The sequence below is a fragment of the Dermacentor variabilis genome, chromosome 11 (genome assembly GCF_050947875.1).
Source record: "Dermacentor variabilis isolate Ectoservices chromosome 11, ASM5094787v1, whole genome shotgun sequence".
Lineage (NCBI taxonomy): Eukaryota > Metazoa > Arthropoda > Arachnida > Ixodida > Ixodidae > Dermacentor > Dermacentor variabilis.
Genome location: NC_134578.1, coordinates 118,650,662 through 118,673,464, shown reverse-complemented (window position 1 = coordinate 118,673,464; position 22,803 = coordinate 118,650,662). Strand labels below are relative to the sequence as shown.

General features: G+C 49.3%; 1 non-coding gene across 1 annotated transcript; it reads right to left on the bottom strand.

Moving 5' to 3' along the window:
- Positions 1–17,476: 17,476 nt before the first annotated feature.
- Positions 17,477–17,548, bottom strand: TRNAQ-CUG (transfer RNA glutamine (anticodon CUG)). Its single transcript has one exon. It is a non-coding gene; the product is annotated as a tRNA-Gln (tRNA).
- Between the last annotated feature and the right edge of the window lie 5,255 nt (positions 17,549–22,803).

Genomic DNA, 22,803 nt, shown 5'->3' with positions numbered 1-22,803 from the left:
GTATACAAGACCGACCGGGTACATCAAGATGCGGACTGCTTGTCGCGGCATCCTGTCGACCCTCCTGACGTTTCTGCGGCCTGCATACCTGTCACCGTTCTCTCTGGCTGCTTTTCGCTACATTGGAGCCGAACAAGGTCGGGACCCCTCCTTGCAACACCTTATTGAACGGCTCACTTCAACGACGCCGGATCCTTTCCTTCGAATGTTTGAACTTCAAGATGGCATATTGTACCGCTCCAACATGCGCCCGGACGGCCCTGCCCGACTTTTCATTGTGCCTGAGCATCTGCTGTTCTCGCCCAGCTTCGTGATGTACCGACTCCAGGTCACCTTGGCGTGTCACGGACTTATGACCGCGTTCGTCGGCGCTTTTTTTGGCCTGGTCTATGCCATGACGTCTGCCGTTATGTCGCTGCGTGTGATCTCTGTCAACGACGCAAAAAGCCGACCATCCTCCCTGCTGGTCGCCTTCAACCACTTGACGTTCCATCAGAACCATTCTTAAGTGTAGGTGTTCATCTTTTAGGCCCTTTCCCTACGCCTGCTTCGGGAAACAAGTGGAATGCTGTAGCAACAGACTACGCCACCCCATATGCAATCGCACGGGCTCTTCCGACACGCTGTGCGACCGATGTCGCCGACTTCCTCCTAGAACACGTCGTCCTTCACCACGGCGCCCCTGGACAGCTTCTCACCGACCGAGGCCGCTACTTTCTTTCTAAAGTTGTCAATGACATTCTGCACTCGTGCGCGGCTAAGCACAAGCTTGCTAGTGCTTACCATCCACAAGCGAACGGTCTAACCGAGCGCCTTAACCGCACCCTTACTGACATGCTGTCCATGTATGTCTCCGATGACCATGCCGACTGGGACGTGGTGCTGCCATTCGTTACTTTCGCCTATAATTCGTCTCGCCATGATACCGCAGGCTTCTCTCCATTCTTCCTCTTCTTTGGCTGGGACCCTACGTTACCTTTCGACACCGTTCTGCCTGCTAGTCTGAATTCCACATCCGAGTACGCCCGTGAAGCCATCCTCAAAGCACAAGAAGCACGCCATATTGCTCGACGTCGACTTGTGGAGTTGCAGGACAATCAGCGGCGCTTATATCACGCCCGCCATCGTGACGTCCATTACACATCGGGCACCCTGGTTCTCCTTTGGTCACCGTCGCGACACGTTGGCCTCTCGGAGAAGTTACTTTCACGCTACTCCGGCCCTTACCGTGTCTTGCGTCAAGTAAGTGACGTCACGTACGAAATCGCCCCTCTTGAGCCAACCGTGACTCAGCATCGCTCCGACGTGGTCCATGTCACGTGTCTTAAGTTGTATCACTCACCCGCCTCCTAACCAGCACCGAGCCGTTGCTTCAGCCACCTGGGGTCATATGACACGCTGACGAAGCAGATGATCGTCGGAAGAAGACGATGTTCTGGGATTCGCGCGCTGGCTACCATCTTGTCAGCTGATATAGTTATTGTAAATATTCTGTAAATACACATCTGACTGTTTTTAACCCCGTAACAATATATAGAAACACGTTGGCCTACTTGGACCAATGTGACAGGCTAAAATCTCTTGAAATCTCTTGAAATCGAGAATACCCAAGCAGTCAGGCGGATTTGCCTGTACACGATATATCTCACGTATGAAAATAAGGCTATCAACAAAATCTTCTCGTGCTGAGCGCACATTCACATCAGCGTGTGTTACCGTCATCCGTGTCTTCCAAAGGCTATGGAGGCGCAGGAGCATTATCGTGTCGTACGGTAAGCCCTGATCGCTGTCTACCGGCAGGAAACGGATACCCTGTGCTGTTATCGGCAGTTCCTTTTTAAAAGTACTTTGCAAGGCGTCCCAATAAAAAATTGCATCCCAGCACTCAATTAAGGCGTGTTCAATGGTCTCCGGCTTGTTACATAGCGCACAGTTTGTCGTCCATGGTACAAATATTCCTTTGTCGGCTATCCATGTTTTTTTTGGAAGGAGATGTATGCAATTTAAAGAAGGACTTTACGCTTGCTCTCACTGGCATCCTTTTAACTCTTTTTAAACCATTTTGTCCTGGGCCTCCATAGAATTTCATTCGGTACAAGGGCACAGGCATCATAGCTTCGACTAAATCCTTGTAAAGTTTCTTTCTTGTTACTGTGCTCAGGTACTGAAGGGAAAACGAGCTTTTAGCATTCGAAGGGAGTCGACTTTAAGGCGATAGTTTACAGGCTGTACACTAGACACAACAAATTCAGGCAGAAAGCTTTTCAAATGGACCTGGGTCATCGTACGCAAGAATGAATCACTTTGGCCTCGTAAGAAGACAAAACGAGAAACAATCTGTCGTAAGAACAAATGCGACAATCCAAGACCACCACCTCGAACAGGACGAAACAAGTTAGTTTGGCTGACCCTTTCCCAAGTGGAGCCTCAGATAAAAACAGCAAATACTCTTTGCGTTTTCTGTACATTCACACGGGTCATCGACAAAAATTGGAGGACATACCGCACTTTGGCAATTAAAAATAAATTACAAACAGTTGCCAAACATTGATAAATCACGACCTTCCCATCCTGCGGTTTTCTCTTTTACACTCGACGTCTTATCCTCCCAGTATTGCGCGCTATTCTCGTAGTGCTCAAGCGGCACAACAAAACGTTTCGGAAGAGACGCGGTCCATTGTAAATTTGCAAAGGCAGACGGTGTGATGTCCCAGCTTCCGTGCCAAAAGCCGGTACTCTTGTCAAAATTGATCTCGTAGCCGGTTTGCCTGCAATGTCTTTTAGCATCGCTTATCGCCTCTAGTACACTTTGGCGATCTGTACAAAAGATTGCGACTTCATCAGCATACGCAAGCACTTTAACATGCGACGATTCAAGCTTACAACCATAGATTTTTCGATTGCTTATAAGAGATAAAGAGAAATGCTCTAAATAAATTTCAAAAAGCAGCGGTGACAATGGACAACCTTGCCTCAGTGGTGATCTGAGTTTAATGTTGTCAATTAGTGTCTTATGCAGCACAATGTTTACCATGCAGTCATTGTATGTCATTTTTAGGCCATCGAGTATAAATATGCCTATGTTGACATGTTCAAGGATACAAAGAAGAGCTTCATGCGACGCACGATCAAATGCCGTTGCTAAGTCCAGCTACAACATAGCGACCCGTCCGCCAAAAATGTCACAGCATTCAAGAATACTACGGGCTATATGCACATTTGTACAGATACAGCGACCTTTTATGTCACATGTTTGGTGTGGTCCGACAAGAAATTTTATGACGCTCTGCAGTCGTTTTGCCAACACTTTCGTATAAACTTTGTAGTCGGTGTTCGTGAGCGTTATCGGACGATACGCACCCACAGATAGCAGCGTAGCATGGTCGTCAGTTTTGGGAATCAGCACCACTTGAGCAGACCGGACAGAGAGTGGCATTTCTTTCGTTTCGTACGCCTCCGTGATGACTACATGTAAAATGGGCGCCAGTTCATCGGCGTAAGCTTTGTAGAATGCGGCATCGAGGCCGTCTGGCCCAAGTGTCTTCCCCAGCGTTTGTTCAGTTATCGCCTGTTTTATTTCGTCAACGCTAATGGGTTTCTCCAAAAACGCTCGAGTATCACCATCTAACCTTGGCATTAAATCAAGGGTATCCTGTCCCAGCGGAATGCTCCCACTTCTTTTTATACCTATCAAGTTCTCACAGTGCTCGACAAATGCACGTTCAATTTCTTTAATGTCGCTGGTAATATCGTTCAGATACGTAATTTCCCTGATTTCATTTTGTGTTGCGTATCTCCTTTCGTCACACAATGCGCGCTTATTAGGATTTTCCCCCTTCCAGATCTTCTCGGCTCGCACCCTCATTACTGTTGATCGATACTTTTCGTCGTCCATAGCATCGAGCTCGCCCTTAACTTCAAGGATGTCTTTACCGTATATCCCGGGATTTGCGGCTTCCACGCTGATCATAAAATCAAGCTGGCATTGCAATTCCTCGGTTTTTTTCCTTTCTTCATGACAGAACAGTGTTCCCCGATCGATAGCTATCAGCTTGAATTCGTTCTTGAATTGGTCCCGTTCAGCCGCACGTGACTTTGCTGCAATGCCGGCCATGCTTTCTATTTTTTTTCTTTACTTTTTCGTTAAGTATCTCGTCACTCAGTAGTTTAACATTAAACTTGCATAACTGCCAGTTGAATTGCATTTTCTTTTTCTTGCCACCAAGTATGACCATTACAAGACAGTGATCACTAAAAGAGACATGCTTTACTTCATACTAGCTGCACATGCTCACAAAGTCTACCGTGGCGTACACTCTATCGAGCCGCGCACTGCTTCCACGCTGGAAGTTCGTGAACACGGGCCGATTTCCATTCCAAAGCAGCCAGCCCAGGTCTTCCAAATCATTCTCGTAGGTTAGTGCATACAGTACCTTTGCACTTTTGTCGCGGCTATGTACAACTTTAGCTCTGTCATGTACCATGAGCACACAATCGAAATCACCAAGCATAACAATACGTTTCGAACACTGCAAGTAGCACTCGATTCTTTCGAAGGAGTCTACGCGCTCAGTCTCGTTATTCGATGCATAAACACAGATCACTCTCCAAGGCTGACCAGAAAATCAAAAGTGTATAATAAGCAAGCGTCCTGCTTTCGAGACAACAATGCTCACATCCGAGATGCCTATTTTATTACGAACCCGCCGTGGTTGCTCAGTGGCTATGGTGTTAGGCTGCTGAGCACGAGGTCGCGGGATCGAATCCCGGCCGAATTTCGATGGGGGCGAAATGCGAAAACACCCGTGTACTTAGATTTAGGTGCACGGTAAAGAACCCCAGGTGGTCGAAATTTTCGGAGTCCTCCACTACGGCGTGCCTCATAATCAGAAAGTGGTTTTGGCACGTAAAACGCCATAATTTAATTTTTATTTTATTACGAATGAATATCGCGCAACCACCAGATGTGCCCAAAGCATGATAAATACAAACATTAGAGCGCCTTGGAAAGGTTTACACCATGCGACCCGTCTGATCCTCACTTTCGAATTTAGTTTCTTGCACTGCGACTAGATCTAAGTCATTTCCCCAAAACAGGCGGCTCTCTTGATACTGCCTTCTCCGGGTCGCTAAGCCCATGATATTGCCGCCAGCACTGCGAGAACACAAGACGACCGCCACATCCCAACTGCGTTTCAAAGAGCCGCCACACCGCAAGCGTCAAGAAAAGCATCGCAAGGCAACGCTGGGCCGGTGCTGACAGACCGGCGGCTCGTGCGCGAGAATCGGACTGGCACGCGACAGGAGGCGACAAAGAGAACGACGTTAGAAGAAGCGAAGCTCAAGGGACGTTTTTGTTGACGGGCAGAGGTTCGCCCAGAATAAATTAGTTTGCATAGTAACGGCCGTCGTAACTGTTGGTTACATATCTGGTGGAGGTGCGGGGTATGATTTCAAGCCCCACACGCGCCAGGGAAGGTAGCCCGGATCCCCGAAGTCTGGAGCAAACGGAATTAACGCCTGTCCACCAACGCACGAGCCGCCGCATACGAGGTGAGGCCCCCGAGTTTGGTCCTCTCGCCGATTCACCAAGGGCCGCGGCAGCAGTCAGCCTAGGTACCAGTGCGATGGCTACTCAAGTAATGCCTCCTCACGTCGTCGTCGATTCACCCCGGACGCCAGAATCCTTTCACGGAGACACATTCGAGGATGCCGAGGACTGGCTCGAAAACTTCGAGCGTGTCGCCAGATGTAACGGCTGGGACGAAACAAAGAAGCTCCGGTATGTGTACTTCGCGCTGGAGGAATCTTCGCGCACGTGGTTTCAAAACCATGAAGCGTCGTTATCATCGTGGAACGACTTCCGACGAGAGCTGCTTACTACGTACCCGAGCACGGACCGCAGAGAGAGGGCAGAAGCCGCTATTCAGGCGAGGAACCAGCGAAACAACGAAAGTGTGACCATGTACATTGAGGATATGACCCACCTCTTCCGCCGAGTCGATCCAAACATGGCTGATGACAAGAAATTGCGGCACCTAATGCGCGGTGTGAAACAGGAGCTTTTTGCCGGCCTGGTTCGTAATCCGCCCCGCACTGTAGCTGAATTTCAATCAGAGGCGACGACGATGGAGAAGACGCTGCAGCAGCGTGCGAGGCAGTACAACAGAGATGTAAGCCTCGCATCATTTGACGTTGGGTCAGGAGCCCTCTCCAACAACATGGATATCCTACGCGAAATGGCGAGGTCCGTTGTAAGGGAAGAGCTGCAGAAACTGCAGCTGGCTCAAAGCCCTCCTCCAGTGTCCTCACTTGCCGATGTCATACGCGAAGAAGTCCGGCAAGTAATTTGTGAGCCAGAGCCTCAGGTACGGCCCCGCGCACAGCCAGAGCGTCAGCCGCGGATATCGTACGCCCAAGCTTTACGCCAGGACCTAGAACGCGCCGACTTTGGACGAACGGCCACAATACCCCAGGTACTTCCTCGCAATGTGCCGCCCATGGCAGAAGGAAGGCCACGTAAAAGCGATGTATGGCGCACTGCAGACCGGCGTCCCCTCTGCTACCACTGTGGAGAGGCTGGTCACCTATACCGGGAATGCCAGTATCGCCGAGTAGGACTGCGTGGCTTCTCCGTGAATTCACCTTGCCCTCGAAACGGTGAGCGCCCTGATGAAATTGAAGCATTCTTGTCCACGCGCCAAACTATTCGAAACACCCAGCAACATGAACCTCGATCGGCAGCGCCTGTGCGTTATAGGTCGCCCAGTCCGCGTCCCTCTTCCATTTCACCGAGGCGTCGCGCACAAAGTCCGCGACGGGAAACCTAGAGCCAGCGACCTGTGGAGGCAAGGCCGCTGACTCCCGGAACACCGAAGGCCCTCCATGGCCAATCCGACAAGACGACGGCAGTGACGAACCGACGAACCAGTGCAGTGATGACGCCGTTACTTCCGAGTTGCGCGTCATCATCGACGACTTCGAAGTGACTGCGCTGATAGACACTGCTGCGGACTATTCAGTTATTAGCAGTGTACTCGCCAGAAAATTGAAAAAGGTATTGACCCATTGGACCGGACCTGCAATACGTACAGCGGGGGGGGGGGGCACTTAGTCGACCCCGTTGGAATGTGCACAGCAAGAATCGGCATTAGAGGCTTTACATACGTGAGCAGCTTTATTGTTCTCCCTGAGTGTTCCCGTGAGCTTATACTGGGCATGGACTTTTTGCAAACGAATGGCGCAATTATCGACTTGCAAGAATCACGTGTGTTATTTTCCACAGAAAATGCTGTTACCATTTCTGATACAGAAGAGCCTCATATTTCCTCTCTCCGTATTGTGGATGAACACGTGACGGTGCCAGCACGGTGCAGTGTGACTGTCGTTGTAAGGAGCGACGTATTTCGTGACTATGAGGGACTTGCAGATGGAAAATCGGGCTGCTACTGGAAAAGCAAATATGCGTGGCAAGAGGCCTAGTTCACCTGCGTAACGGATGCGCTGATGTCCTCTTGACTAACCTTGGCAATGAGGCACAACACGTGGCGAAGGGAACAGCCATAGCGTCTCTTCATGACTATGCACAACTTGCGGATGTGTCAACCCTCCATGCAGCATCACCAGCTTCTGTCACTTTAGACAGTGTCCTTAACTCCATCGACATTGATCGAGAGCTGTCATCACCACAAAGAGATAAGATTGTGAGATTGGTCACAGAGTTTGCTGAATGCTTTTCGACCTCATCGAAAGTCCGTCGTACTCCCGTCGCATAACACCGCATTGTGGTCGAAGAACCTGCAAGACCAGTGCGCCAACACCCGTACCGAGTGGCTCCAAAAGAAAGAGAAGCGATAAGAAGTCAAGTACAGGAAATGCTCAAAGACGATGTGATACAGCCATCCAATAGCCCGTGGGCATCTCCGGTAGTCCTGGTCAAAAAGAAGGATAACACCCTACGATTTTGTGTTGATTACAGGAAACTCAACCTCGTCACGAAGCGAGATGTTTATCCACTCCCACGCATCGACGACACCTTGGACAAACTACGCAATGCTTACTTGTTCTCTGCTTTAGATCTCAAAAGCGGATACTAGCAGATAGAAGTGGACGAGCGAGATCGCGAAAAAACGGCATTCGTGATACCGGATGGTCTATACGAGTTTAAGGTGCTTCCATTTGGTCTGTGTTCTGCGCCCGCCACCTTCCAGCGGATGATGGACACTGTTCTCTCCGGACTGAAATGGCAGTCGTGCCTCGTCTACCTTGATGATGTCGTGGTCTTCTCCACTACATTCGAGCAGCACATGCAGCGACTGCGAACAGTTCTGGATGCTATTCGCACGGCGGGATTGACCATAAAACCCGAAAAATGCCACTTCGGCTTTCGCGAGCTCCGTTTTCTGGGACACATTGTCAGTGCTGAAGGCGTCCGCCCCGATCCTGAGAAGGTCACTGCAGTAGAAATGTTTCCGAAGCCAAGAGAAAAAAGCTATTAGACGTTTCCTGGGACTGTGTGCCTACTACAGGCGTTTCGTAGAAAATTCTTCTAAAATTGCCGAACCACTCACGCGACTGACAAAAGAAGATGTCCCTTTTGTGTGGGAGAAAGAACAAGAGGACGCCTTCTCTGAACTACGACGGCGTTTGCAAGGCCCTCCTATACTTGCCCATTTTGATGAAAATGCCGAAACGGACATCCACACCGACGCGAGTAACGTTGGTCTCGGTGCCATACTTATTCAGTGGCAGAATGGAGAAGAAAAAGTCATTGCCTATGCAAGCCGTACCTTATCAAAAGCCGAGACAAATTACTCAGCTACAGAAAAGGAATGCCTGGCGGTTATATGGGCCATCAGTAAGTTCCGGCCATACTTATATGGCAGAACGTTTCGAGCCATCAGCGACCATCATTCATTGTGCTGGCTGGCGAACCTCAAGGACCCTTCTGGAAGACTCGCTAGATGGAGTTTGCGTCTACAGGAGTATGACATAACGGTCGTTTACAAGTCCGGTCTCAAACACAATGATGCTGATTGCTTATCACGTGCACCAATCGAATCTACGTCACCTGAATACGAGCAAGATTTCCCATTTCTTGGGGCTGTAAGTACGACGGAAATGGCTCATCACCAGCGTACAGATCCGGAATTACTCCTGCTCATCGAGTACCTGGAAGGTCGACAAGTGAAAGTGCCTCGAGTTTTCGTCCGCGGATTGTGTTCGTATGTCATCAGGAACAACGTCCTCTACAAACGAAACTTCGAGCACAGTGGTGAGACATTTCTACTTCTCGTACCATCATCGCTGCGAGCTCAGATCTTAGAAGCTTGCCATGATGACCCTGCAGCTGGCCACTTGGGCGTTAGTAGGACTCTGGCGAGAATCCGCCAGAAATATTACTGGCCGAAGTTGATGAATTCAGTGCAGCACTATGTCAAATCATGCCGAGATTGTCAAACACGCAAAACACCGCCACTCAAACCAGCAGGTTTTCTGCAACCGATACAGCCACCAGCAGCACCCTTTGAACAAATAGGAGTGGATTTACTTGGACCATTTCCCGTATCAACCTCAAGAAAGCGGTGGATTGTGGTAGCCACCGATTATCTGACTGGGTATGCTGAGACATCTTCTCTTACAAAAGGAACCGCCATTGAAGTGGCTCAGTTTTTTGTCACACACATAGTGTTACGACATGGCGCACCTAAAGTACTCATAACTGACAAAGGAACAGCTTTTGTTGCCCGTTTGATGCAGTCTGTTATGCAACTAACGCATACTGCTCATAGAAAAACCACAGCGTACCATCCGCAAACCAACGGCCTGACTGAACGGCTCAATAGAACGCTCGCTGACATGATCTCAATGTACGTGGACGTCGAGCATCGGACATGGGACAGTATTCTACCATATGCCACCTTTGCGTATAATACTGCAGTACAAGAAACGACACATTTCACGCCATTTGAACTTGCTTACGGTCGGACAGTAACAACGACACTAGACGCGATGTTACCTGTAGACAACAGCGCTGAAGACGACCCTGACGTTAGCGAGTACATAGAAAGGGCAGAAGAAGCACGGCAGTTGGCAAGGCACCGTATCGTACAACAGCAAAACGTCGACGCAAACCGATACAACCTAGGGCGAAGAGAGGTACAGTACAACCCTGGAGACAAAGTGTGGATATGGACGCCTATACGTACGCCCGGTCTTTAGGAGAAGCTACTGCGCCGTTACTTTGGCCCCTACAGAGTACTTCGCCGGCTAAGTCCCTTAAATTACGAGATCACTCCTGAAGGCCAAGTCTGCTCCACACGACGCAGGACTCGCCCAGAGGTCGTACACGTAGTACGAATGAAGCCTTACCATGAAAGGCATTGACTACTAGAATTTGCACGTACGATCCAGCCTAGCACCAGCCATCCTCTGACCACTGTCGTTTTAAAGCAGTTGGCTTCTCTATAGGCCTTTTCTACGCATCGGGACGATGCTTCTTCAGAGGGGGCTAATGCCGCCAGCATTGCGAGAACACAAGATGATCGCCACATCCCAACTGCGTTTCAAAGAGCCGCCACACCGCAAGCGTCAAGAAAAGCATCGCAAGGCAACGCTGGGCCGGTGCTGACAGACTGGCGGCTCGTGCGCGAGAATCGGACTGGCACGCGACAGGAGGCGACAAAGAGAACGACGTTAGAAGAAGCGAAGCTGAAGGGACGTTTTTGTTGACGGGCACAGGTTCGCCCAGAATAAATTAGTTTGCATAGTAACGGCCGTCGTAACTGTTGGTTACAATATTCAGTGTGGCTACTCGCATTGGCTTTTAAGTTTTACAGTGCATATTATGTGAGGAGCAAATGTGTCGCACAGCGCTCACCTCTGTACATGACCGCACCAGCATTCGTTTCACCGCAATCGGCCATTCCTTGCATTGTTCTGTCTGGCACATCTGCACCTTCGTCGACGGAAGGTTGCCGGCGAGACAATACATTGCCGTCCATGCGCTTGAAAGTCTTACGCGACATGTTGTACAAGCACCCGTGAAGTGCAAACCACAGCGCCTACTTCGGCGCCATGTCCGCATCGCGTTTTTCTGGGCGAACAATGGGCTTCGGCCTTAATGGCGAACGTCGTACCGGTGCCGCTTTCGGAGGCGGCTCCTCGGCATTCAGGCCACCACTCGGGTCATCGACTTTCACCGTCTCGATGTGCGCCCGCTTATTCGACGATGTAGTCATGTCGGTCTCCATTGCGCTAGGCGCGTTGGGATCCGTCGTTGCTGCTCAGCCTTCATTGGCTTCTTTCGACCGGTGCAGCGCGTCCTTTGGCCGGGCAGGCTGCCTTTCTTGCGGTGGCTGCTGTTCGCTAGGCAACGAAGTAATGGCCCGCTGCAAGGGGGCGAGGACCGTGGCTCGGGGCGTCGGTTGTGGTTTCAACTTCGCGCTTTCTACTGCCTTCACTTCCTGAGTTTCTGCCTCGTCCATGACGAGCTCAGAAGAGTGAGTACTCTTTATGGGCCCTGTGATGTTCACGTATGTAGGCGCAAACTGACTTTCGTCATGACCGAAACGTTTGCAGCGCGAGCATCGTGGCACCCGGCACTCTCCGCGAACGTGGCCTTTTCCCTGGCAGCTCAAACAAAGCGGTGGCCTTCCAGGCACCACTAATAAAACAGACACTCCGGCGACACGCAGCTGGTGCGGGATATCTTCACTTATAACACCAGGCTTCAACTTGAGGTTCACCAGACGCGTAGTGGAGCCCTTGTCTCTCACGCCCTGTGCGCGCCAGCGCTCTCGTGAAACTTCCGTTACTTCGACGTACGGCGCTAAGGCCTCGCGTACATCTTCATCGCTGACGTTATGGAGAACCCAGTGCATTTTAAGGCGTAGGTCTTTGTTCTTGGGATCAACCACTAGGCATCGCCGACCCTTGACAGTAATTGTTGCAGCTTTTAGAAGTTTGTTGACGGCTTCCGAGCTCTTCAGTGTCATGGTCCACACGTGGTTCATTTGGAAGGCTCCCAAGGCGACAACCTCAGAGAGCATCTTCAAGCTGGTCAGGTCGTCACGGTAATCCTCAACTCTGTACGGCCGAGCACGGATATCGCCGAGCACGGATATGGTCATGCAAAAAAACTGCATTAAAAACAATCCGACCTTTCGGAAGTTAGGGCAGCATCACTTGGTAGTCCTGGTTGTCTTCATCAAGATTCTTGATTCCGCGGCCAAGATGGGCCGCTGATACCGCTCCATCGGAGCCCATGATAGCACGTCCGTTCGCCTCGGCTCCCGGAAGTGGTATGACGACTAGACCACGCCGGATTCGAGACACGGTCAGGCGGCGTGGCTGTCGCTCACTAAGCACTGTATGTGCACTGGAAGAAGTAAAAAAAAAAGTCTCACCGAGATTTGAACTCGGATTGCTGGATTCACAGTGCTAACCGTTACACCATGAGACCGCACACTTCCGACGCTGGGAATCGAACCCGGGCCTCCTGGGTGAAAGCTAGGTATCCTAACCACTACACCCCGCCAGATTTTTCTTCTTTTTTGTTTATTACCGGTATTTGGCAGAACGTGCAGTTTGCACACATTACAGTATCACAGTTGCACTACAAAAAAGAAAAGAAGAGTCAAACCGTACAACAAAGCCGTCTGTCCATATTGGACAGGCGTAGTCAAACTAAAATTCCTTCATGACTGTCAGAGATTCTAGCCTCCACAGCCATTCCGGAACACAGTGTTGCATTTCCTGTATTTCAGTAAATCGTGACCATGCATTCTCTGAAATAAACACTAGCGGGCCTAGCGTCAGGATCACAATAGTGCGCTGCCATGCCATCCCGCTATAAACAGTCGAGAGCGTTCAACATAATAAAGTCATGTGGAACCCCTTCATCACCCTTAATTGTCAGATACCTGATCCCTTGGGGGTCCACCGGTAACTCTTTTTTTCAGGGTTCGCTTTAAGACGTCCCAGAAAAAAAGCCCTCACAACATTCCAAGAAAACATCATCCATGGTTTCCTGCTTTTTGCAGATCAAGCAATGCGTTCCCCATGCCATGATACAACCCCGCTCTTCCAAGAAAGTCTTCACGGAGAGCGTTCCGGTGTGAAGCTTGAAAAAAAAAAGTTTTTACCCCTGGTGGCACCTCCATGCCTTTTACCCGTTTAAGTACATCAAGTCCTGGCCCTCCACTGTATATGGCTCTGTATAACAGTACCGGAAAAACGTCGCATAATGTCGCATAACGGAAATATGTCGCACACATATTTATACAATCTTTTCCTTTTCACTTCACAAAGGTAACCCATTGAAAATCGAACAGAAAGAAATCTTACGCTGTCGACCACTCCCTTAAAGTAGCCACAAAGTGATCCGGTCACGCTTGCCGTACTGACAACATGTGCCGGCAAAGCGCTGCTCAGCCTGAGCTGACATACGGTGCGCAGAAAAGGATCGCGCACATCGCGAAAAAAGAAAAATCGGTTTACCGGTTGTCTAACAAAAAGATGCGCCAAACCCACACCCCCGTCTTTCACTCTTCTGAACAAATTTGTTCGGTTGCATTTTTCCCATGTTGGACCCCCAGATGAAAATCGCAAACATTATGTGCAGCCTTTGCACATTTGCTCTCGAACAATACAACGCTTGCATGACATAATATAACTTAGTGACAAAAAAACATATTACAGACTATCGCCCTTGCAAAAATAGACCGCTTCGTACCTTTCCATCTGTCCGCCTTTTCTTTCGTTTCATCGGCTTGGCTCCTCCAATATTCATCGCTACTATTGTAGCTATTGAGAGTAACACCCAGGTACCTCGTGGGCGTTTTGACCCAGCTGACGTTCGCGAAGTTGTCCGGTGCAGAAACCAATTCCCCGTGCCGCAGGACTAGGGCTCTGCTCCAGTTTATTCTACTACCCGTGACATCACAGAAACGTTTCACTACCGATAGTGTTTCCCTTACACTTGGTTTGTCTGTGCAACACACTGCCATGTCATCTGCATACGCCAGTAGCTTCACCTCTGTCGCTGATAATCTGAAACCACGTATTTTGTCATTTCCGTTAATTTCTACACCCATGGCTTCTATATAGATAGCAAATAACAGCGGACTAAGGGGAGAGCCTTGGCGTATTGAACGCATGATGTTAATGGGGGCCCCCAGAGACTTATTAACGATTAATCTTGTTGCGCAATTCTGGTACGCCAAGGCCACACCCTCAGTGATGATGGAACCGACATTAACATGATCCAAGATGGCAAACAAAATAACGTGAGCGACACAATCGAACGCTTTTTCCAGATCGAGCTGAAGAACTGCAACGCCGCCACCGGTGACGTCACATCACTCGAGCACACACCGCATCTGTTGGATCTTCGAGAAAATGGACCGTCCCTTGATGCCGCAAGTTTGGTGGTCTGTGACAATTTCCTTGATGGCGCCTTGAAGTCTGGTAGCTAAAATCTTCATAAAGATGTTATAATCAATGTTTGTTAGTGATATAGGTCTATAGGATGACACGAATCTGAGTTTGTCTGTTTGATCACTATTAGGTATTAGTATTGTGTGCGCTTTTGCAAAGGAAGGGGGCAATGGTTTCTTCTCGTACGCGTCTATAAATACGTCTGCTAATAATGGGGCCAGTTCTCTTTTGAAAGCTTTATATAACCCAGCACAGAGTCCATCAGGCCTATAGGCGACTTGCCCGAGTTCAAATCGTCGATTGCCTTTTCGACTTCCTTCTCGGTAATGTTGCCTTCTAATCGTTATTTGGCGTCAGCTCCCAGTCTCAGCATCCGCTGAAGAAAATCGGTTCTAAACTCTACATTCGCTGCCTGAAATGCAAAGAGCGACTGGTAGTACTGAAAGAAGGCGCGTCCTATGATCTCATTGTCGTCAACAACAACGCCGTTCATTAAAATCTGGTCGACATGGTTTCGTCGTCCGTGCACCTTCTCGAGTCCAAGCGCCCTTTCTTTGGGCGTGTCTGCCGCCGCTAATGCATCTGCTCGTGCATGCACGACGGTACCTTGATAACGCTCCTTGTGGAACTGTTCGAACTTTTCCTTGATGTTTCGCACATAGGCTTTGTACGCACCAGGCTTTCTGCATTCAAGCGTTATCAGCTGCTGAATCTGTCTTTGCAAACCCTTTTCTTTGATTTCATCTCAAATTTGAGATAACTTGACCTTTCTATGGCTTTCATTTTAACCTTTTGTTTAAAACATTCCCACTTCTCTGCGATTGTTCCCGCTACATCACTGCGTACTTCATTATTCGCACCCCCTACCGCCTTTAAGAAAGACTGGTCTTTTAGCAACAAGGCATTCATTTTCCACATCTCCCACGCATGTTTCCGTTTCCCTATACCTATGTTACATTTTACGAAAGCATGATCTGAGAACGACACACACAATAACCATGGCATCTTGGAATTGTATCTAGCGAAATGTAGATTCGGTCCAATCGCGCATGGCTATTGCCCCGAAAACGTGTAAAAGTCACGTCACGCCCCCCTTACAGACACTCAAAAACGTCATCGTTTGATAAGACTTCAGTGCTTCCGTCGCGCACACCGGCATTAGTGGCTTTGTCTCTAGCGCACATTACACGATTAAAGTCTCCTAACAGCATAAAGCGCTTATCGCATCGAACATAGTGTGAAAGGGTCGAAAAGAAAAGGGCACGCTCATCTATTGAATTCGTCGCGTATACGCATATGACGCGCAACTCAACATCACACAAAACAATATCACAAAAGACCACCCTTCCAGACTGACAAGAAAAATACCTTGAATGTGCAGTCCTTCAGAAGGCAGTTTCTTCAGAAAAACAATGCACCCCCCAGCCGTGCCTAGCGCATGGCTTACCACCGCAAAATACCTAGTCGTGAAACGGCGCACCATGCTCCCGGTCTCCTCCTCCCCGTCAGCCTTAGTCTCCTGGACGGCTAGTACGTCTACATCGTGGTCAGTGACCAACCTTAGGACCTGACTTTGCCTACGACTAGCCGCCAACCCTCTCACGTTTAAAGTGGCAATATTAAGAGACGGTATCTGAGTCATGCTGAGTTAAAGAGAAAAGTAGGCCCGGAGCATGGTGCTTACCGCTCACGACTAGCCCTCGGCTAGCCGCCTCCTGGACCTCCCGGCTTCCCGGCGTTGTTTGTGGGCGGCAATTTTTCCACAGGCTTTCTCTCAGGATGGACATTCGGCTTCGGTTTCAAGCTCATCCGCCTCCCAAGAGGAATCTTTGTCGGTGGCCCTTCGCTGGTGCTGGTCGCACCCTCGTTCCGGTCCTTAGTCTGGTCATGGGGGCTCTTGACTGGGGCACCAAGAGTCGCAGTCCGGTCGCCGTCGTGGACGGCCTCGTCCTGCTGCATCGCTGTCGTGCCGTTGTCGGGCGGGTCTTCACTACTGCTCCGCGTAGACTGGCCCATAGCAGTTGCGACCTGTGCCGACCCACTCGGCTTCAGGGTAGCCTGAGTCACCTTGCTGTCTACGGCCAAAGTCGTCGTCCTACTAGCTGTCCCTGTCGAGACCGTCTAGCGTTCCTTTAGCAGCGTCCTCCGCCTCGGCCACGTTCATGACGTGCTCTGCCGCAACGTCACAAGTTACTGGGCTTGTTACGGTGGCATAAGATTTTACGCAGTCAGCGTCAGCGTGCCCGAAACGTCTGCATAGTGAACAGCGGGGGACTCTGCACTCATGGCGGACGAGTCCCGTGCCGTGGCAGCGCAGGCACTCCATCGGTCGACCGGGCACGACCACCTAGGCCCACTCTCCGCCGACGTGGATCTGATGAGGCACGTCTTCCACTTTCACGCCAGTTTTCAATATCAGAATGACGGTCCTGGTGGTTGAGGTCTTCGTTCCCATGCCTTCGACGCGCCGCCGCTCCCGGCTCACCTCCTCCACCTTGCCGAAAGCCGCGAATGCCGTCCGGTCATCCTCGTCGGCAACGCCGTACAGCAGCCAGTGAAGCCTTAGCTTCACCTGCTGATCCTGCGGGTCAACGATGACGCACCGTCGTCCCTTAACTTGAAGTTCCTTAAGGTCCAGCATCCTTTTTGTAGCAGTCGCATCGCTGAGGGTCACTGCCCAGACGTGGTTGATCTGGTACGCCGCTATGCATACCACTTCAGGCAGCAGGCCCGTTGGCAGAAGGGCGTCCCTGAAATCTTCCACCTTGTACGGTCTCGCATGTACACCACCGTGCAATAAGACGGTGTTCATCACCACTTGTCTTTAGGCAGTTGCGTCAAAATAAAGGCGTCGACAGCGGCCAAAAGTGGCCGCTGTCGCTGCTCCACTGGAGCCCATGATTCTGCTGACCGCTCAACTCGGCTGCCGGAAGCAGAATCCTAACCACTAGACCACGCCGGATCCGAGACACAGTCAAGCAGCGCGGCTGTCGCTCACTAAGCACTGTAGGGGAACTGGGTGAAGCAAAAGAAGAAAAGATCGCACCGAGATTTGAACTCGGATTGCTGGATTCAGAGTCCAGAGTGCTAACCGTTACACCATGAGACCGCACACTTCCGACGCCGCGAATCGAACCCGGCTCTCCTTGGTGAAAACCAGGTATCCTAACCACTAGACCACGCCGGATTTTTTTTCTTTCTTACCGGTTTGGCTCTTGCAAACACACTTTTACAAGTACAAGAAAAAAAACGCGTGAGCCTTTTCATGGCTTGAGTGTGAAGCGAAAATGGTTTCAAAGAAGCCAGCTTATCAAGAACAGGTATCCAATCCGGTGGGTCCCTCTGGATTTTGAGAACATCTCGTATGTACAAACAGTTTTCACTGAAGTTTTGCATGGCCGATATTGCGTTGACATCCGCATTTCTGACCACCATCCTCGTTTTCCACACGCTATGCAAACACAGTAACATGAACATGTCGCATGGCATTTCATCTGGATCTTCACATGGCAAGAATGGGATACAAAAGGCAAATCTTTCTGAAGTGTCCGCTTAAGGATGTCCCACAGGAAAACAGCATCGTGACAGTCCAAAAAGATGTGTTCTATCGTTTCCTCCTTTCGACATATCAGGCAGTGTAATCCCCATGGGACAAAGATACCTTTGCTTTGAAGCCACGGTTTTACAGCGAGCGTACCCGTGTGCAGTTGGAAAAAGAATGATTTAGATGACGCTCTTACTGACATTTTTCGAACTCGTTTTAAAACGTCTCGTTCTGGCCCTAGTTGATAGATGGAGCGGTACAATGGTATTGGTAAAAAGACATCATTTAGACCTTCGTACAATCGTTTACGCGCCACTGCGCTCAAGTATTCTAAGGAAAACCGTGGCTTCAGTACTTGATATGCGGACACAATTTCGCGCCAAAAAACTGCTCAGTTTTCCGCGCGTATCTCCATTTGATGACACAATATAATCCGCGATATGATTACACAGCCTCTTGTGTATAACAGTACGCAAGAAAACATCGCTTTGGTCTCTCAGAAAGAAAAACCTTGAAACTATTTGTTTCAAAAATAGATGACACAGACCAAGCCCTCCGTGTCGCACCGAAAGGAACAAGTTTGACCGACTGGTGCGTTCCCAGGTAGAATTCCATATATAGGTGGCAAACACTGTGTAATTTTCGGACACAAGTTCTGCTCATACTGAACACTTGAAGCACATAAAACACTTTTGCAACAAAAAACACATTACAGACTGTGGCCCAGGAAAACAGAAAAGTTATGCCCTCCCCATTTTCAGACTGATCCTTGAGCCTTTCTGTCTCTCTGCCCAGTATTCTGCAGTATTTCCATAATGCTGAAGAGGAAGACCCAAGTATTTAGCAAGAATACTTGTCCATCTCATGTTTGCATACGCCTCCGGCGTTTGCCCCCAGTTTCCATGCCATATGCCCAGAGATTTATCCCAGCTAGTGGCACTTCCGGTAGCACTATAGAGCGATGTAGCTTCCTTAACAGCTTCTTTAATACTGTCCTTGTCTTTGCAGAATATGGCTATGTCATCGGCATATGCCAGCATCTTCAGTAGCATAAAAGGAGTAACCATGCACCATCCTATTTATGCGAATTTTTAAACATAAGGGTTCCAAACAAAATGCAAAAAGAAGGGACGAACACGCACACCCTTGTTTTATACCTGACAGTACTGGAATGTTTTCACTTAAGGTGTTGTTAATTATAAGGTTTACTGCACATTCTTCATACACCATCTTGATGCCCTCAGTGATAACGCTACCTACATTACAATGTCCTAGTAATAATTGTAGTATGTCATGATTAACTTTATCAAATGCTTTCTGAAGATCCAGTTGTATCATAGCTATGCTGTCTTGAGTCATGTCACAGGATCCTAAGATAGTTCTAGCGGTGTGTATATTTGTGTAGATTGTCCTTCCTTTGATGCCACATGTCTGGTGAGGTAATACGAGGTGTGTGATAACGCTCTGCAATCTCTTGGCTAGCACCTTTGTAAATATTTTATAGTCTACATTCGTAAGACTTATAGGTCGATAGGCCTCAACAGCCAACAATTTCCTGGGATCATCCGATTTTGGACTGAGTACTACATGACCTTTTCTTAAAGATAAAGGTGCTTTTTTTGTTCATAGCACTCATTTATCACGCGATGTAACGCTTGTGCCAGTTCTTCCTTGAAACATTTGTAAATGGCAGCCCCTAGTGCATCAGGCCCAGGTGCTTTGCCAGTGCTTAGTTCATCAATGGCCTGTTTTACTTCATTCAGACTAATTGGCCGTTCAAGCGTTTGTCTTACTTCATCGCCTAGCCTTGGCATGAGCGACAAAAATTCGTTTCGAAAAGCTTCTGTATCTTTTATTTTTGGGCTTAGCAGTTTTTGATAGCATTCAACAAACGCTTTCTCTATCAGTTCCTTGTAACGTGTCACATCGTTTTTATATCTTATTTCTTCTATCTCTTTTTTTTACTGCTTGCATTTTTTCTTTCCCGAGTGCCCGCTTAGTAGGCATTTCCCCTAGCCATAGTCTTTCAGCCCGCGCTCTGACGATCGCTACACGATATTTCTTTTCATCTATCACTTCAAGCTTACTTTTAAGGTCACGTATTTCCTTGCTAAAGTGTCCAGGGGTAGCACTTTCAACCGCAATCATATAATCTAACGTGCTCCTCAGTTCTTTCTCTTGCTGTTTTTCAATGCTGCGCAGCACGCAAGCTCGTTCAATCGCCGTAATCTTTACTTCATTTTTAAATTGCTCCCAAAGCGCTGTGAAATTAGTAGTTTCAACCGAACATATTTCCTCTATCTTTTCCTTTACTTTTTTAACAATGATTTCTTCATCCAACAGTGTATCGTTTAATTTCCACAAATTCCAACTAAACTTCGGCACTTTTGTCTTGGTTCCTAGTGTCGCTATCACGAAGCAGTGATGGCTAAATGTGACGTTGTTTACTGTGTATGTAGTAATGTGTGGTATGACAACTGCAGGAACATATATGCGATCTAGTCTAGCGTGACTTACACCTTGGTAGTGTGTATACTGTACAGGCGCCCAAATCTTTAACTGGCGTGCGCGAGCGGCGACTTTTCCGTGCGTCAGCGCCGTATGACGGGGCGCGGCTGGAAAGAGTCTGAGGCTAAGCGCATGCGGACAAAGCGCGCTCAGCTGGGCCCATCGTCTGCTAAGCTGTTTCCAGCCTCGCCCCGTCATACGGCGCTGACGCACGGAAAAGCTGCCGCTCGCGCACGCCAGTTAAAGATTTGGGCGCCTGTACGTGCTCGTCGCCGTCAAAAATGCAACCAACGTCGTCTAGCTCAAGTTCGTTTACAAGCGCGTTTAACAGTTTCGCACTTCTATCGCGGTAAGTCATTCTGTTGGCTCTGTCTTGCGGCCTGCACACACAATTATAGTCTCCAAATAAAATTAAGTTTCTTTCGTAAGTCATGCAGGTTCTCAGGTTTTCTATATATTCTACGCGTTCGTTAATGTTATTCGGTGCATACACAGAAATAGCACGCCAATTGAGGCCACAAAAGCTAAAGTCGATAACGAGTAGCCTTCCATCATCACTGGACTTTACAGATTGCGCTACAATATCGGTGCACTTTCGAACAAATATTATGCAACCCGCTGAAGTGCCTCTGGCATGAGACACATACATTATACCTATCCTTGAAAAGTTCAACCATTCTGTCCGTTTGCTCTTCGCTTTCTACTTTGGTTTCCTGCACTGCCATTATGTCAATGTCATTTTCCAACAAGAGACGGCTTAACTGGTGCTGCCTCCTGCGGGATGCGAAACCCCTCACATTCAACGTAGCTACACAAAGGGGAACTGTCAGATTAACAGCCATTTTTTGGATTAGCAAAGAGACGGAACAGTACTCACATCTGGACAGGCAGTGATAGCAAAAACCAGCACAGGTCACATTCTACTTGCCCGCTAGGCAACGTCTTATAATGAGGACAGGCTGGCTTAACACACTTCGCGCCCCGCTAAGTCGGGTACGATGTTGAAGTCGTCCGCCTATCAGGCGGTATCTTCGGCTTCGGTTTGAGGCCCAGTCGCCTCGTTACAGAGGTCTTCGGTGACGGCTCGCCACTACTCGCTGGTTCGGGTGATCCTTGAGATCCGTCAGTGGCCTCGCGAGGCCTCTTTGCAGCTGCTTTCGCGGCTGCTGTCATTTCAACATCCTCAATGCCTTCCGTTGCGTCTTTCGCGGTCGTCTCTGCTGCGCTTACTAAAATTGCATCCTGTCTCTCATTGACGTTTGGTCGTTACTCGGCTTCCCAACCAGCACGCTCTTTGCCTCGCCAGATTGGCTGCCGCCGGGCCCAGTGGAGTTTTCCGGAAGTGGAGACGCCTCAGAGGGCCTGCTGTCTGCCGCCGGTTCTTCGGTCGTTGTTCGGGATGTTGGATCGGCGTCAGCATGACCCATTATGTGTTCAGCCATCTCGTCGCCTTTAACTGGGCTTGTTACCGCTGCATAGGATCGCACGCAGTCTTGTTCGTCATGGCCGAATCTTCGGCAGAGTGCACAGCGTGGTATGCGACACTCGCGCCTGATATGTCCAGTTACATTGCACCGAAGGCATAACGGGGGTCTTCCTGGTACATGTACGAGCGCTAAGTTTTCCGCCACGCGCACCTGATGAGGCAAGTCTTCAACTGTAATTCCAGGCTTTGGCAAGAGTGTCACCAAACGGGTGGTGGACCCTATATCATTACATCCCTGTACTCGCCACTTTTCGCGGGTGATATCTGTAACCTTTCCTTAAGGGGCTAACGCTGCTCGAACTTCGTTGTCGTGAACGAAATGCAACAGCCAATAAAGCTTCAATCTGATGCCTTGGTTGCAGGGATCATAAACGACGCAGGGTTGGTCTTTCATGTTGAAAGCTTCTGCCTCAAGCATCTTTTTCTTCGGAACTTCATCACGGAAGGTCACTGCCCATACATGATTCATTTGGAAGGCGCCAAGGACCACCACTTCCGGCAGCAGTGCAAGACGCGCGAGCGCATCTCGAAAGTGCTCGACCCGATACGACCTGGTTTTAATGTCCGCATGCAAAAATACTGTGTACAAAACTGATATACCTGAAGGCAGATGAGGCAAAACAACTTGATAATCCGGGTAATGCTTATCCGTACACCTGGTGCCACGGCCGAGGGCCGCTGTAACCGCCTTTACGGAGCAAGGCATTCCGCGTCCGTTCACTGCGGTGGCCGGAAGTGGAAGTGGTGAACTGGGCGCAGCAAAAGAAGAAAAAAAAAGGTGTAACCATGATTTGAACTCGGATTGCTGGACTCAGAGTCCAGAGTG